A 16,392-nucleotide genomic window follows, 5' to 3' on the forward strand; every position below is an offset into this window, starting at 1 on the left:
TACAAATGAACAAAACCCACACAATAACATAAAATAAAGTAAAATAAAGAAATAATAAATATAAAGGGGTGCTCTTTCAATATACTAAATATTACTATTGATACACAGTGAAAAACCACGATGCTTGACAAATCACAGCAGAGTGGGAGGGGTTGGGGTAAACAGGATTTCATCTCCAGAAAGAAAGTGTGGCAGGGCTTAAGCACATTTTGTAATGTAGATATTTCAATGAAAAGAGCGTTTTGTACAAACAGACACTGATGGTACAATAGAGATCCAAGATCAATTTAAGAGAAACTCAAATGGACACTTTGGTTGCACTTTAAAGGGGTGAATGTTGTCCTCAGTGATTAAACATAAAAAAGGTGACTTGACACGACAACATTACAACACCATAAATGATACAATTTTATTAATTATAATAGTTATTTGATGCATTCATTTTAATTATGACAATGTGTTCAAATATGATACAACCCGAGCCTTGAGCGACGCCTGTAGTTTTCCGGGACTCGGCTATCCAGGAGGAGAGAAAGCGGGAGGAGGGGCGAGCGGAGGACGACCACTGATGTGAGCGAAGAAGAAGAAGAACCAGCAGAAGCGTCATCATCATCATCATCACCTCCAACACTGACGAAAAAAGCTGTGTCTCAAATCACATACTTGCGCTCTCAAAGTTAGTATTTTTAGTGCGTAAGTGCGTCTCAATTCTCAGTATGTGAAATGTAGTGCTCCAAAACTGAGTATGGATCGATGGACACTTTCTACCCTAAACGGCTCCATCTTAGCGACGTTGATTAGTAAATGAAAGTTACCATATATATATATATATATATATATATATATATATACATATGCATATACTTACAGGTGCATTTTCAGCCAAAAGTAGGACAATGACACGTCTTGGCTTCTGATACCGACGTACATATCTCGGCAATATTTCGTTTCTCATATTCTTTCTTTATTTCTTCTTCCAAACTTGCAAGACGAGCTGCCAGCAGGTGGCGATAGTGTTCCTACAGCTGGTTGCAACCATCGTTAAATAGTAGTAGAAGAAGAAGCTGTCGTGTCATTTCCTGTTAGTGTGTAGCAGCAGAGTTTGATCTGAGACATACTATCTGTGGAGAATTAGTTACTAGTTAGTACGTACACTATCCTGATGCACACTTATTTCTAGTATACTAAGAGAAGTATGCGATTCGAGACACATCTCATGTCTTCAGGTAAATCCACGTTTCTCCTCCATCTTCCTCCACGAGTGACGTTCGTGTGTCACTACAGCACTCAATATGTGATTGTCAATCAAATCGATCGTTTCTCACCACGCGACCCTGTTTTGAATGAGGGAGAGTCGGGGTCACAGTGACCTGGACCAGCCAGCACCCACTGACACCACTACCTCACCAGCAACAATTTAAAGACACTGTTTGTAGCTTCATTATCGAGCTGGATTATGACCACCTGCTGAATAGCAATTGTACTTTAGTGAGTCAGTGGTTATCAAAAGCGAAGGTAATAAAAGAAGAAAAAGTTAAATTAACGATTTCCCCCATTTCGTGTCCTAATTAGACACATTTGAAGACAAAATGAAACTAATACACAAGGGATAGCATTGTTTTTTTTAAATTCCCGAAACTAATAATATTATACATGTGCTGTTTTCTGTTTCTGAATATTTCTGGAAGATAGATAAAGTAAATAAATACAGATAAAGTACATCCATACATCTACAAACCAACATGCAAAAAAACAAACAAAACAAAAAAATGCCCACATCATTTATATCAGACCTGGGTAAAGTGCGGCCCGGGGGCCACATGCAGCACTTTGACTGTATTTATGGGGCCCCCATAATGTCAAAATATGATCATGTATGAATGGTTCTGTTAACAAATGTATTTTGTATTTATTATTAATTTACATTTTCACACTTTCTTTTTCCCTCCTTTCTTGTGTGTAAATTTTAGAGTATATATTAATCCCTCAAAACATTTTTTTTAAGTTAGTTGAAGAAATGTTTTGAAAAAAACTCATATATACAAGAACAAAATTGCATCTTATTAATCTTAATAAATGTCACGGCCTAATGACAAATGAAGAACAGATATCCTTGAAGAATTATAATTGCTCACCTGTGATTTAGATGTATAGCCTGACAAAGGACGTTTACATACAAATTAGTGGTTACAAAAACATTGAGCTACATACATAAATACACAAGAAACACACATAATAAAACAAATAAAAAGAAACAATCAAACAAATATTTACATAACAAACAACAAGAATATTTTGGATAATATAATATAATATATTTATAATATTGTTTTTTATGGAAACAAGAACAAATGTTAAATAAAGGACATTCCTGCCGACTCTTGTCAATTATATACATAAAGTCGATATAGAAGAGTCAGAATTGATGATGTTGCATCGGAAGAAGTTCGAATGGAAAACATAAGAAAGACAGTTCATGACAAAGTACGGCAGGAGAGACGGACATGCAGTGAGGACAGACATGGGACCAAGAATGGTGGAGAGAGGGTGTGAACAACGAGGGAGGAGAGGAAGACAACAAGGATTAGGATTTTCTCCCAACAACATAGTCACCAAGATGGCGGTCGTTTAGGCGTTTAGGGTAGAAAGTGTCCATCGATCTATACTCACTTTTGTGGCTGTTTCAGTGATAATTTAGTGTGCATGGGGCACTACATTTCACATATTAAGAATTGCGATGCACTTTTGCACTAAAAATAAAGTTTAAGTACGCAAGTATGCGATTTGAGACACAGCTCTGCACTTAACTGAAGCCTGTGTTGCTGTTTACCATCATAACACACATAACACACACCTTTTTGAAGCATATTTTCACCAAACACACCTGATTTAAACATATTTTTAGTCTTAATTATGTATATCTTAGATTTTTATAATATTTATCTTTGCCATTCCTTTTTATTTTATTTATACAGTTTTCTATTTTGTATTTTTCCTTAACATTCCTCCCACATTACTAGCAGCATCTGTTGTAACATTTCTCTCTGTGAGATGAATAAAGAATCTATTTAATAGACTATATAGTTTTTCTTCTAAAACCTGCAACTCAGATGACTTTATTGATATGGATGTGACAGAGATAACCATAGTCTGTACCAATGAAAATCTATTCATGCATTTCAATGTCTGCTGCTTAAATGGTGCTTTCTAACCAAATCCAGCATCAAAGCACGTATTGTCACTAATAGCAGCACAACATCATTGAGCAATATTGTTCATTAACACAAAAGTATCAACAGAAATACTGACCTGTGCTTCTCATGTGGTCAGGAAATGATGGTCGACAAAGATATACCAGGGTAAGAAGGGGAAGAGTCAGAGAGGACTCCCGCCTTCAAGCCTGGCAGTAGACAGCTCATCGCCGGCAGCAGTGGTTAAGTTTGAATAGCAGAACAATGTGGATCATCTTGGAAAACTTGTCTACTACGGTCAGGATAGTGGTCAGGCCGTTGGAAGGATGCAGACCAGTGACAAAGTCGACGGCGATGTGAGACCATGGGCAACCGGGACAGGGAGAGGCTGAACCAGACCAGGTGATGTTAACCTGCATGGGCCCTGGAACTGCAGAACCTGGGTTCAGAGGTGAACTAGGACCGTAGGGGAACCTCTAAGGAAAACAACTCAGGTCGAGAGCGACCCTCACATCGGTGCTCCCAAAGCCGGTTATCCTCAAGAACAGCCAGGGAAATAAGGCCTTCTAGGGACTCTGGCTTATCCCAGGTCGATAATTGGTCGCGAATCTCATCACTGAGGCTGGTGGTGAACACTGATTTAAGAGCGGGTCATTCCAGCCGGACTCAGAAGCTACCACCTGAAAATCGATGCTAAACTGGAAGACGGAGGAAGAGCTGTGGCGCAGCTTTAAGAGTTGACTAGAGACAGCTGAAGAGTTGTGGAATGGAAAATCAAACACCCGACATATCTGCTCAGAAAATGAAACAAAGAGTTAAGACGATCTGCCTTGGAGCTCGCTGAATCTTATTATCTTCCGCTGGGTTCATAATTGGTCAGCAGGTTCTGTCATGAGTTACTTCACAAGGTGACCCAGATGCGGAAGAGAATGAAATGACAACGGCTTAGGTGACAAAAAGACTATTCAATACAAAAACAATACAACAAATGTCCAGCAGATGGTGACAGTGTAACTTGAGTACTTTCTCTCAGTCCAACAATAGCGCGTGAATAAAAGAGAAGGTTCAGGCGGGTGTGGCTGAGAGCCACGAGATCCACTGGGGCAGACGAGAAACAAACAAAAGCATAAAATAATTAAATACACCCTTTGAACGAAGACAGTTAACACAGTCCACACAGAACTTTTAAAATGTACTGTGAAGGTCATTGTGAGATCCAGTTCAACAAAATCCCTCTCCGGCCATTGGGCACCTGCTCCCAGGTCATCTGAAGAGCAATAATTCTGTCTGAATGCAGGTCAGCAGATGAGATGATCAGCCCTGGAAGGCACTTGTCCCATGTATCACTTCCTGTTGTCCTTTCAAAAGCTTCTCTAAGATGAGTTTCTGAATGTGCTACGACGATAGTAACCATAGTTCTGTGAACAAAACAAACCCTCCTGTTCAAGCTGCTGAGCCTGTGTCCCAGCCCAGTCAATTCATCTATTACTGCCCAGTGAGTAGCCAGAAGCAGTCCTGTTATCCCAGCCACTCTAACACAACGAGGCTGTTGAGTTGGCGAAATTCATTTAGAAGAAGGTTTAATACCTTTTTATCAGTCAACCAGGAAGGTTTGTTTTTAAAGTAGACTGTAATAATATCTTCTTTAAGCTTTAGTAATCATTCTTATTTTAAAAATTGTGTTTAATTTCCTACGCTGGTAACTAGCCACACCACTAGGTATGGAATGCTAAAGTTATGAGAGCGATCAAAGCTTTTATTGTAAGTAAAATGTTGTCGATACTTGGAAAATACAGACCTCTATGTATCACCGCCAGACTGCCAAGTCAGGATCCAGTGCTGCTCCAAATGTTACAGATGAAAAGAGTTTCTAACTCTGGTTTTCATCCAGGATATATTTGCCGAGACTCAAAACAGGAAACCCAAATGCAGACGCAAGATCAGGATCAAATCATAACCTTATATTAGACAAAACAAAACGAGCAGGCACCACATGATGATATACTGATATAAAGAATCTTCCAACTAACACTAGGTCTATTGACCAACTGAAGACTCCAAATCAAGGGGAACAGGGAGAAGGTGAGAAGGCGTAGGTGACAGAGATCAAGATAGTCGGGTCAGGAGCATGAGAGAAGGTCCACGTGACACACAGGGATCAGGGCTTCACAATAAAGACAGGAAGTGAATGACGGTACATTAATATTAATCATTGAGTACCTCAAATACCTATTGGTGTATTTCCAAATGTGATTTAAACCCATCATTATTGGGATGTATAGATCATTTATCCGTGTAATTCCATTTCCCAAGGTACAGTACACAGAGAATGACTAAGATAATAAATGATTTTCTCTGCTTCTTAAAAACCTTCCCTTCCTGCTTACATAGGGAACAATCTTCGGACCATTAATAGTTTACTTAACTGTTCTCTGAATAAATCTTAAATCTCTGTCTTAAAACTTTGAATGTGACTTAAAAGTTCTTCCTTTTAGGAAAAAAAAGGTTTGTTCTGTTTAGAATACATTCTTAGGCTTGTTATCCAATTAATTGAATAATTAATAATAAATAAATTCTTTTTTTTCCCTTTAAAAAGCCATGAAAGTCTGTCATATGCTGCTCAGAGGAAAAACAAAAGAGACTCTGGAGAAAACTGTTGTTATGTCTGAGCTACATTCATCTCTCAAACACCTGAGGTCACTTTGAAACATACCAGTGATGTCACAGAGTAAATATATTATTGGCAGATATGAGCATGTCTGTTTTATTTTTGATGCTCTGAAAATAATGTCTTTTTATATTCTGTTTGTGTATGTTGTTTTGAAAGTCGTGTGTTTTCTGACGATCTGTTCATTTATCCCTCCGTTATGGAGTGCTTTTTGTTGATTCATTGAGAAGTAGATATTAAGTAAAGATAATTATTGTTTTCATTAAATAACTGCTGCCACTCCAGAGCTGTCATCGAACCAGAGCTCTGAACCTGGTAGATGCGTGTGTGACTTCCTCTCTATAGTCATTTGAGACGGTCTGTTGAAACTTGTTAAAAAACACAATTAGGAAGACAGGAGTGAAGCTTCCTAAACATTTCGCCTTTGTCCGGGGATTCAACTTTCCAGCAGTGTTAAGAGCGTGAGCAAACAACAGGAATGGTGGCAGCAAAACAGATGATGACGCGTGTGTTTAAAAGCATTCAATCACCCACTTGCCAAAATATACATCTGCTAACAGATGTTTCCGTCAGTGCTGGCAACCAAGAAAGATGATAAACATATTTGATTGTTGTGCGGGTATAGAAAGCAGTAACTCTTGTGAGGTTGCACTTGTGTCGAATAAAATGATTTCTATTAATAGATGTTATGTTTCCTTATATCGTAGATTAAAGTCTTTCACAGTGGGATTAACGCATGTGATGATGGTTGCTGTGGGCGAACGAATGGGTGAAGGGTGAACCTTTTCTAACTGTTATCCGATCACGTTGTTGAAGATGACAGTTCAGAATTTGTGTTGAAGACCCTGTTCAGAGTAGAGATCATGTACAGGAAGTTTTGGATCATGTTTATTTGAACTGAATTTGTTTTCTCTCCCTTAGAGGACTTGAATGTTTTCTTCTGTCTTCTGCAGGCCAAGTTCTCTGAAATCAACTTGGCCTCGTATGTCAACTCAGGGTGCACTGTGGACATGCAGGTCACTAAATCTGGAACAAAGACGTATTCAGATGATCAGTGTTTTTTTTTTTAACAAACCTGCAGCATTAAAGCTGCATTCACGTAGTAGAATATTAGATTTCACAGGGTTGTTAATATTTTAACTATTTCATGGAAATATGAAGATTTAAAAAAAAGGTGTACCATATTGTCTGTGTTGTGTTATCACTGAAGGACACACAACAATGTCCGACAAGCAATCTGGCTAAAAGACAGATATCTATTTTTGGTATTTACAAACACAAACAAACAAACACTAACACAAACTCACTCAGCGAACACAAAAACACACACACATATTCGTGAACTTTGAGTTAATTGATGTTCATTTGAATTTGTGTGTTTTAGACTTTCTCATGGACAAACGGATGAACCAGCTTATGAATAGAATGGACTCATCACAAGTATGATAAGCTACGCGGAAACATTTTACTTCTTTCCTTCTGCTGTTGCATTTCATAACGATTAATGGGTGAAGATCGTGGGCAACTGGCATAATGGTGACACATTCAATGGAGGGTTTGAAACTTTGGGTACAAGGTCTTGATCCCTGCAGAACACTCCAGACATCATAGCTACAGCTTAGATCTATATTGTTTTCAACAAACATTTCTATACGTTTTAGAGCAGGTTTTAGGATCAGCTGTTCGGTGGCAGAAGTGTGGTGAGGATGTGGGAGTCCACTTCACTCAACTACCAGTCCACAGTTCATCCCAGCCCGGATGTGAGAGGTTGGTGGACAGGTCGAGGACTTGCGATGAAAGCAAGGGGGTGACCAGAGAGCAAAACTCAAACTTGTTATTAACATGAAAGGGCAAACAGCCTTTCAACCTATTTAAGGTAAAACAAGCTCAGAAGATTCTTCTCTGATTATTTTCCTTTTCTTTCGGTTATGGTCTCATTCTGGGATTCTTCCAGACTGAATCAGTCCTTTGACTACAACAATAAACAAGACTTCAGGACGCTCAGAGATTAGATAAACCTTCTGGAGACGTGTGGGATGTTGGCTTAGCTTTTTTTTATGTTTAATGGTTCATGTGACAATATTCTTTAATTTATTTGATGTCTTTATGCAGTGAACTTTTCCGCCTAGTTTTAAGACTGACTTGATAGAAAAATGACATAACACTGTGTACAATGAAACATAAGTTGTCATGTTAAATTAATAAGTCTTGCATATGTTGATTCCTATAATTATATAGAATTTAAGCTTGAAACGCATAAGCTCGCCACCAAGCAAATGTAGTATAACGGCTAACTGGGAAACTACTCAACATCTTTAGAACAAGCTTGTTGTCATTTTCCTTTATTCTCATAAAAAATATTTCACCTCAGGCTCTACGTCAAAACATTTCAACTGAGGTGATTTAAATTAACAGTTATGTCTTCACGAGATGATATGTCGTCTCGTGAAGACATACTGTTGAGTTTCAGCGAATGTCAAGAGTGAGATATGAGTTAGATAGATAGTGTGGGTGGAGGATGATGATTTAACTATTAAGTTCTCCGAAAGCCTTTATTTATTGGATATGATATTTTCGCTTAGAAATTCTACATTTTCCAGAAGACAATGACATGTATGAGCAAAAGCAAAAATTGTATGTGTATATATATATATATATATATATATATATATATATTATGTTTGATCGCTTTCTCGAAAATTCTACATTTGAATGTTTTGAAATTATATTATATATATACTGTATATATTTTGATTCTATATATATATTTATATTATTTAAATATTAAAGCCTGCCATTTCTGATTATTTATAACCTATTTATTGGGTGACAATCTTAATTTGTTTTAAACAGTGAAATATTGACGTTCTGGGTTTGTGTTTGTGCTCCTATTTGTTTATGGGGCAAAGCCTGAGGCAGGTTAGGGAGGAGACGTCTTTGTGTGAGTCAACCTCTCAATAGAAAAATGATTTAAATCAGTTATTGAATGAAAAGAAATTCATCCTTTCATGTCATTCAATTATTTAAAAAAAATCATTTGATGCTTCTTTAAAAATAACAACATTTAAATCAAATAAAATATTCAACATTTAAAACGTTAAATTCAACCATTTAATATTTCGACGGCACTGATATACTTCCATAGTTATATTTCAAAATAATATGGTTGTTTTAAAAATATATTATCTGAGATACAAGTTGATTTTATTCTGAAGGATATAATGGTTAGTTTTATGCTCCTAAAAGCCTCAGAGTCATGAAGTGTAAGATCATGAAAACTAACCTGAAACCTTCAACATCCCTTGTTTAGCAACATCTACTGTCCTGGTCGTAAAGAAAACTCCATGTTTCAACTGGTCTGGTCTCATCAAAGATAATCACCACCAGGTGAAGGACACGTCAGACTCCAGTGCTGTGTCTCAAATCGCATACTAATCTTAGTATGCTAGAAGTTAGTATGCATCAGTTTAGTATGCATACTAACTAGTACGCAAATCCTCCACAGATAGTATGTCTCAAATCAAACTCTGCTGCTACACACTAACCGGAAATCACATGACAGCTTCTTCTTCTACTTCTATTTAACGATGTTTCAAGCAGCTGTTTGAACGCTATCGCCACCTGCTGGCAGCACGTATTGCAAGTTTGGAAAAAGAAATAAAGAAAAAATATGAGAATCTAAATAATCGCGAGATATTTAAGCTGGTATCAGCAGCGAAGACGTGTTTATCCTCCTACTGCTGCTGAAAATACACATTTAAGTATATGCATATATATGCATTTATATATGACGTAACTTCCGTTTAAAACGTCACTAAAATGGCGGCTGTTTAGTGTGGTTAGTGTCCATCGAACCATACTCAGTTTTGTGGGCGTGTTAGTACGCCAATTTAGTATGCATGGCGCACTAAATTTCGCATACTAAGAATTGAGACGCACTAACGTACTAAAAATACTAACTTTTAGTACGCTAGTATGCGATTTGAGACACAGCACAGGTCTACTTGTCCGGCCGAACGACCTCGACGCAGGTTTTAGGAGTCGAGGAGTCACACCACGTTGACGCAGTTCCCGGCGCTCGCTGCTGCCCTCTTGCTGCAGTAGGAGAAGTTGCTGTGATTGGTGGACGAGCCGTTCATGTGCGAGAAGATTCACACAAGAGGTTGAAAGAGCTTCAGTACGATTGACTGACCTTTCACCCCAGTGACCCTGTTGGTATCTCCTCACTGGTGTCTGTCATTTTAAATAGACTTTGTGGATGTGTTGACAACTGAAGTGGGAATAGTTGACATTCCTGTGTGTTGCCAAGTGTTCACTAAACACTTTCAGCAAATATCTCTGCTCCCATCGCTGGAGGAAGAAATGACTGTAACTTTACTGAGATACTAGAAAAATACTAAGTATTTTAGTGCCATCAGAATATCGAAGCATTATTCCAGTTCAATCATTTTTTTTATTTAAAAGTTGAATTTGTTTTTATAAGAAAAAAATAAATAGAGAAATAATTAAATAATTAAAATAATACATTTTAATTTATTTTTCTTCAAATTGAAAAACTATACAAATGTGATGAATCGTGTCTGAAGTAAATCAGTGTCATTGGAATATTGATGGTTGAATTTAACATTTACTGAAATAGAATTTATATGCTGTATGTATATTTGTATATATATTTTTTAGTCCAACACATTTTATACACACATATCGTACAGTATTGTCTGGTTTAACATTTTTGGGATTTAATTTACAAGACCATCATTTTTTTTGATAACTTTTTTTTATTATTTTTTTTATGATATTAGCTATATTAGATAGAGCTCACATTATCAATTTATATTTATTTTGTTTAGTATATATATTTTTAAATATATTTATATAGCACACTCCACAACAAATTGGTGGGCTTGACTGTGGAGTCTTCATGCTGAAGGTGAGATAGTTTTAAGTATTTCAAATTCAGGTTCTACTTAACACGTTTATCATTTAACTTGTTTCCAATTTATCTTTTTTATTGTTTTTTTTAGTGGACCTGGTTCTGAGGGAGAACTTAAGGGACTTCCATGAAAGACAAGTCCTACAATATTGAATTACTGAGTGAAGAACCCACGTCTGACCAGATCATTGCAGGACAGAAAACCATGATGACGGAGAGATTCGTTTTTTATTTCACGTGTCACACCTGTATACGTGCCTGTCATGCGCGGAATAGTTTTCAAAACATGTTATTTTTATTTAAGTCACATTACGTAGCAGGTATCATTAGATCATCCATTATATTCCAGAAGTATCTTTAAAGCGCTGTTTACTCACTAGTTGTGTTGTTTCTAATTATAAATAAACTAAATACGTGTTGAACGTTCAACTAACTCCCCGTTTAATTCAATTTAATCACGCTTTGTCGTTCGATATGAAAATCATGTTTATCATTTGAATGTGTTACAGATTAGTTTAAAAAACATGCTCGCAAACTGGTATTTAAAAATGTCTCTGTTTAACAAAATCACTCGTCTGAAACAACTTCCTGTCCGGATTTACGTTCCGTCTGAAATGACCGGCTGCAGATGGACCCTCCTCGGGCTGGGCGGCCAAGATGTTCACCTGGCGGGGAAACTACGACCTGAGGCGCTAAAACTCCCGAGCGGAGCTCGTTGTTTTCTTTTTATTCACCTTTTTGACAACTTTGTCGAAGCCTCGAGTGTCAGCCATGGCCTTGAACAACTGTTTCATCGTGTTTAGCGACATCAAAGACATCTTGTCGCTCCGACTGACTCCCCTACAATGTCAGAGTTTGTTTTGAAAATACCGGAAGTGGGTCCGCTTAAAATGTCATCCGGGTCTCTGAAGTCCGTTTTATAAATGTTTATTTTATTTTACTTTGTATCATAATATGGTTTCATTTTACTCCAAACACACATCCTATAAACTATATGTTTATATACATATTTATTAAGATATTCTAATTCAAACTTGCATGTCTATAAATACATTTGACGTTTTTCTCAGTGTGTAGTTTTGTTGTTACAGTATTTCACGATTTAGTTTGGGTTAAAATATATTGTATATTATACTTAGAGTAATCTTATATTTAATACAAGATAAATATTAAATGAATATATTTTAAGATATTCAATCTCTTTGAGCTATTTTTTTTACGTGCACGTTTATAAAAAACACGTTACATATGATTTTCTTTTGTTTCAGTATATACAAATATTTAAAGGTTATCATTGAAAGTGATACATTTTACACTCTACACCAGTAACCACAGATCTTATAAACTATTATAGTTTTTGGTAATCAAGGAGATCTCCAGAGGGATTCAAAAAGTGTATCTATGTATCTATCCTTGTATTCACAGACTGCTTTGACACCACAGACTGGGATGTTCTGCTGAATTCTCATGGTAAGATACACTGTCTAACAGATTATTTAAATTTCTTCTAAGACTGTCCGCTTTTACAGTAATAATAAACCATGGGTAACGAAGGAGGTCAAGGATGTCCTTTACAGGAAGACGGTGGCTTTCACTTGAAGGGACAGAGGCGAAGACGAGTACAGGAGTCTTGATACTTGACTTTTTGGACTGGAGTCAGAGGAACCACTTTCAGCTGAACACCTCAAAGACCAAGGAGCTTGTCCTGGACTTTGGGAGGCCTAGGACAAACCCAAGTCCAGTGTCCATCAGATGTGATGAAGTGTCCCAACCTGGGAGGCCAACCCACCTCATCAACCCCACCTGCGAGAGCTCGATGGAGGAGTAGAAGAGGCCTCAGAGCAACCCAGTCGGTGCCTGATCATCAAACTGTTATGGTTTGTCTTCAAGCCAGTTTAGTCTTTCCTAATCCACTTGTTTTGCCTGCCTGCCTGTCTGCCCACGTAGTAATTCCGACCTCTCCTCACAGGATAACCGACCTGCTCCGTCCAACCTTCCGCCTGCTCCTCAACCACCAGAACTCCGGTCCCGGGCCACCACCACCTGCGCACCGGCCCTGTCTCTCTCCACCAGCACTGTGGAACTTTCTGCTTCCTCCGAACCTCACCCACCTCAAGCAAGACACTGACGCTTCATTAAAGAGTGCTTTTCGGCCCTCGTCACAGAATGATCAGGCCACACTCGGACTCAGCGGACTAGGAAGCCGTGAAAGGAGCCTTTGCCGCTCAGGGATCACTCCTGGAACACCACAAGCAAACTCTGGATGAGCTGGTAGCAGTGATAAAACAACTTTCTGTAAGTGTTGGTAACCTGCGTGAGCAAGACACGGCACCTGTAGCTCCCGCTGCTCACACGCATGCCGCTCATCCACCTGCTGCTGTCTCCGTCATGCTGCCTCGTCTCGAGGCATGGGTTCCTACTCCGGATCGTTACGATGGAAACCTGGGTCAGTGTCGAGCATTTTTATTACAATGTGAGATCGTGTTTGTACAACAACCCTACATGTAAGCGATGGAGAGATCCAGGATCCCCTTCATTATAAGCCCCTGTTGCGCCGAGACACTCTCGCCTGGTCAGCAGCTGTTAAAGAGAGAGGTCATCAGACTGCTTTTCTTAACAAGCTTTTGTTGTGGAAATGAAGAAGGTAATTGATCAGCCCGTGAGAGGAAAGGAAGCATAGCAGCGTCTTCTTCTTCGACAGGCATGATTTGCTGCTACCTGTTTCCTGATGTAATCAGATCTGGCAGTTTCCACCATTTCATTTTATGAAGACATCAGATCCCTGAGGTTAAGTCTCTGCACCTCAAGTTAAGTGGACTTCCAGAGACGCTTAGTCTTTCGACAAAGTCTCTTCAGACTCAGGAGATCTTCATTTGTCCAAGGGCACCATTTTTTCTGAATTTTCAAGTTCGATTTAACAGGTGCCACTTGATCCAGTATTTCATCACAATTGTCCTGTCACCAGTATTTTTATTATACTAAGAGCGGATGTCACGTGATGTGACGTCACAAGGCTATATAAGGAGGTAGGAAGCTGCAGTGCAAAGTTTCACAGCCAAGAGCATGATCACGTCTCATGTCAGCAGCTTTACGTCGTACGCCGTTTGTAGCATCGTTGGTATGTAACACTTTTTATTCTTTAGTGATGTTGAACTTATTTGTGTTGGTTAATCGTTTGATGTCTCGTGCGGGGATCGCCTCATTATCATTTGTGAACGCATGCTGCAGATCAATGTTCATTTATACACAATTAAACTGTGATCATCGTGTGATGATTTGCCTTTAATAGGTAATTGTCTGTTAATTTGAATATACTGTTTCTTAATAATGTACAGTTTATTTTTCAACAATGTATTGCAAATATATTTTGTCTGTTGTTGTTTTCAGTTTTACAAAAAGATTTGCAAGTCAATAAACCTGAGTACAAAGAATCCACCGCTTCAGAGTCTTGATGAGCAAATCGTGTTTAGCTTACTGCCAAAACGCAAGTCAACGTGTGGAGGGCAGGATAACAATGATCAGTGAAACAGTGAATCAAACTGTCCATGTCAAGGTGGTCATTAAAGGAAAATGGATCAAACATAGCAGAAAAACTGTCTGCAGTATGACACGCCTCTGAGACCTGACGTTCAAAGGCGTAGGTTCAGGGATGAAGTCCAGGTTAAACAAGACCAGAGAATGATCACTCAGATGGACATCATGTACAGATACATTAGAAATGTCCAGGCCAAGAGTAAAAACCAACTCTAAAATGTGGCCTTTTTAGTTCAGAAATATGTTGCTCAAAATGAAAGGCTGAAGTCAAAGTTAAAAGTTATTATACAGAGCAAGATGTGATGTCATCAACATGAAGATTAAAGTCTCCAAGAATAAGAACAGATTCCAAGTCAAGTCAAGTTCTTTTATTGTCAAATACATCTACAATAAAATGCAAGTTGTAAAAAAAGATCAAAGTTGTTGTCGTATCACTGAACAATCTGGGTGTACGTGTGATGAAGTGAACTTTGTACAGGTGTGGCAGCAACAGGTGATCTCCACAAAACTGTTGAAGCGCTCGTGACCACTCCTGGATTCTTTCCTCTACTTGAACATTTTGACAAAAAAGTGTAAAACAGAGACGTCTTGACCCTCGTGGTAAATGTTTTGTTTTTATATTGTAACCGTGTGAATCAACAAACAATGTTGCACTGTTGGTCTCTGACAGGACACACCCCCTCACTCACGGGCGTTTTCATCGATCAGCGTTTCCCTGAGTCTGGATCAGAAGGAGCTGAGCTCACCTGGAAGTTTCATCTACAAACATGGACACAAGTCTTCAGAGCAGAGAGCTGCTCACAGGTCAGTGACTTTCTCACCGTCTACAATCTATCATGTCTGCCCAGCAAGAGTGAATGAATGAATCAAGAGTGTGGTCGTGAGGTGAGTGAATGAATCAAGAGTGTGGTCGTGAGGTGAGTGAATGAATCAAGAGTGTGGTCGTGAGGTGAGTGAATGAATCAAGAGTGTGGTCGTGAGGTGAGTGAATGAATCAAGAGTGTGGTCGTGAGGTGAGTGAATGAATCAAGAGTGTGGTCGTGAGGTGAATAAATGAATCAAGAGTGTGGTTGTGAGGTGAAAGAATCAATCAAGAGTGTGGTCGTGAGGTGAGTGAATGAATCAAGAGTGTGGTCGTGAGGTGAATAAATTAATCAAGAGTGTGGTTGTGAGGTGAAAGAATCAATCAAGAGTGTGGTCGTGAGGTGAATGAATGAATCAAGAGTGTGGTCGTGAGGTGAGTGAATGAATCAAGAGTGTGGTCGTGAGGTGAGTGAATGAATCAAGAGTGTGGTCATGAGGTGAATGAATGAATCAAGAGTGTGGTCGTGAGGTGAGTGAATGAATCAAGAGTGTGGTCGTGAGGTGAGTGAATTAATCAAGAGTGTGGTCGTGAGGTGAGTGAATGAATCAAGAGTGTGGTCGTGAGGTGAGTGAATGAATCAAGAGTGTGGTCGTGAGGTGAGTGAATGAATCAAGAGTGTGGTCGTGAGGTGAGTGAATGAATCAAGAGTGTGGTCGTGAGGTGAATAAATGAATCAAGAGTGTGGTCGTGAGGTGAATAAATTAATCAAGAGTGTGGTTGTGAGGTGAAAGAATCAATCAAGAGTGTGGTCGTGAGGTGAATGAATGAATCAAGAGTGTGGTCGTGAGGTGAGTGAATGAATCAAGAGTGTGGTCGTGAGGTGAATAAATGAATCAAGAGTGTGGTCGTGAGGTGAATAAATGAATCAAGAGTGTGGTCGTGAGGTGAGTGAATGAATCAAGAGTGTGGTCGTGAGGTGAGTGAATGAATCAAGAGTGTGGTCGTGAGGTTAATGAATGAATCAAGAGTGTGGTTGTGAGGTGAATAAATGAATCAAGAGTGTGGTCGTGAGGTGAGTGAATGAATCAAGAGTGTGGTCGTGAGGTGAGTGAATGAATCAAGAGTGTGGTCGTGAGGTGAATAAATGAATCAAGAGTGTGGTTGTGAGGTGAAAGAATCAATCAAGAGTGTGGTCGTGAGGTGAATAAATGAATCAAGAGTGTGGTTGTGAGGTGAATAAATTAATCAAGAGTGTGGTTGT

This window comes from Callionymus lyra, chromosome 3 (assembly GCF_982586985.1).
Source record: "Callionymus lyra chromosome 3, fCalLyr1.hap1.1, whole genome shotgun sequence".
NCBI classification, from domain to species: domain Eukaryota; kingdom Metazoa; phylum Chordata; class Actinopteri; order Syngnathiformes; family Callionymidae; genus Callionymus; species Callionymus lyra.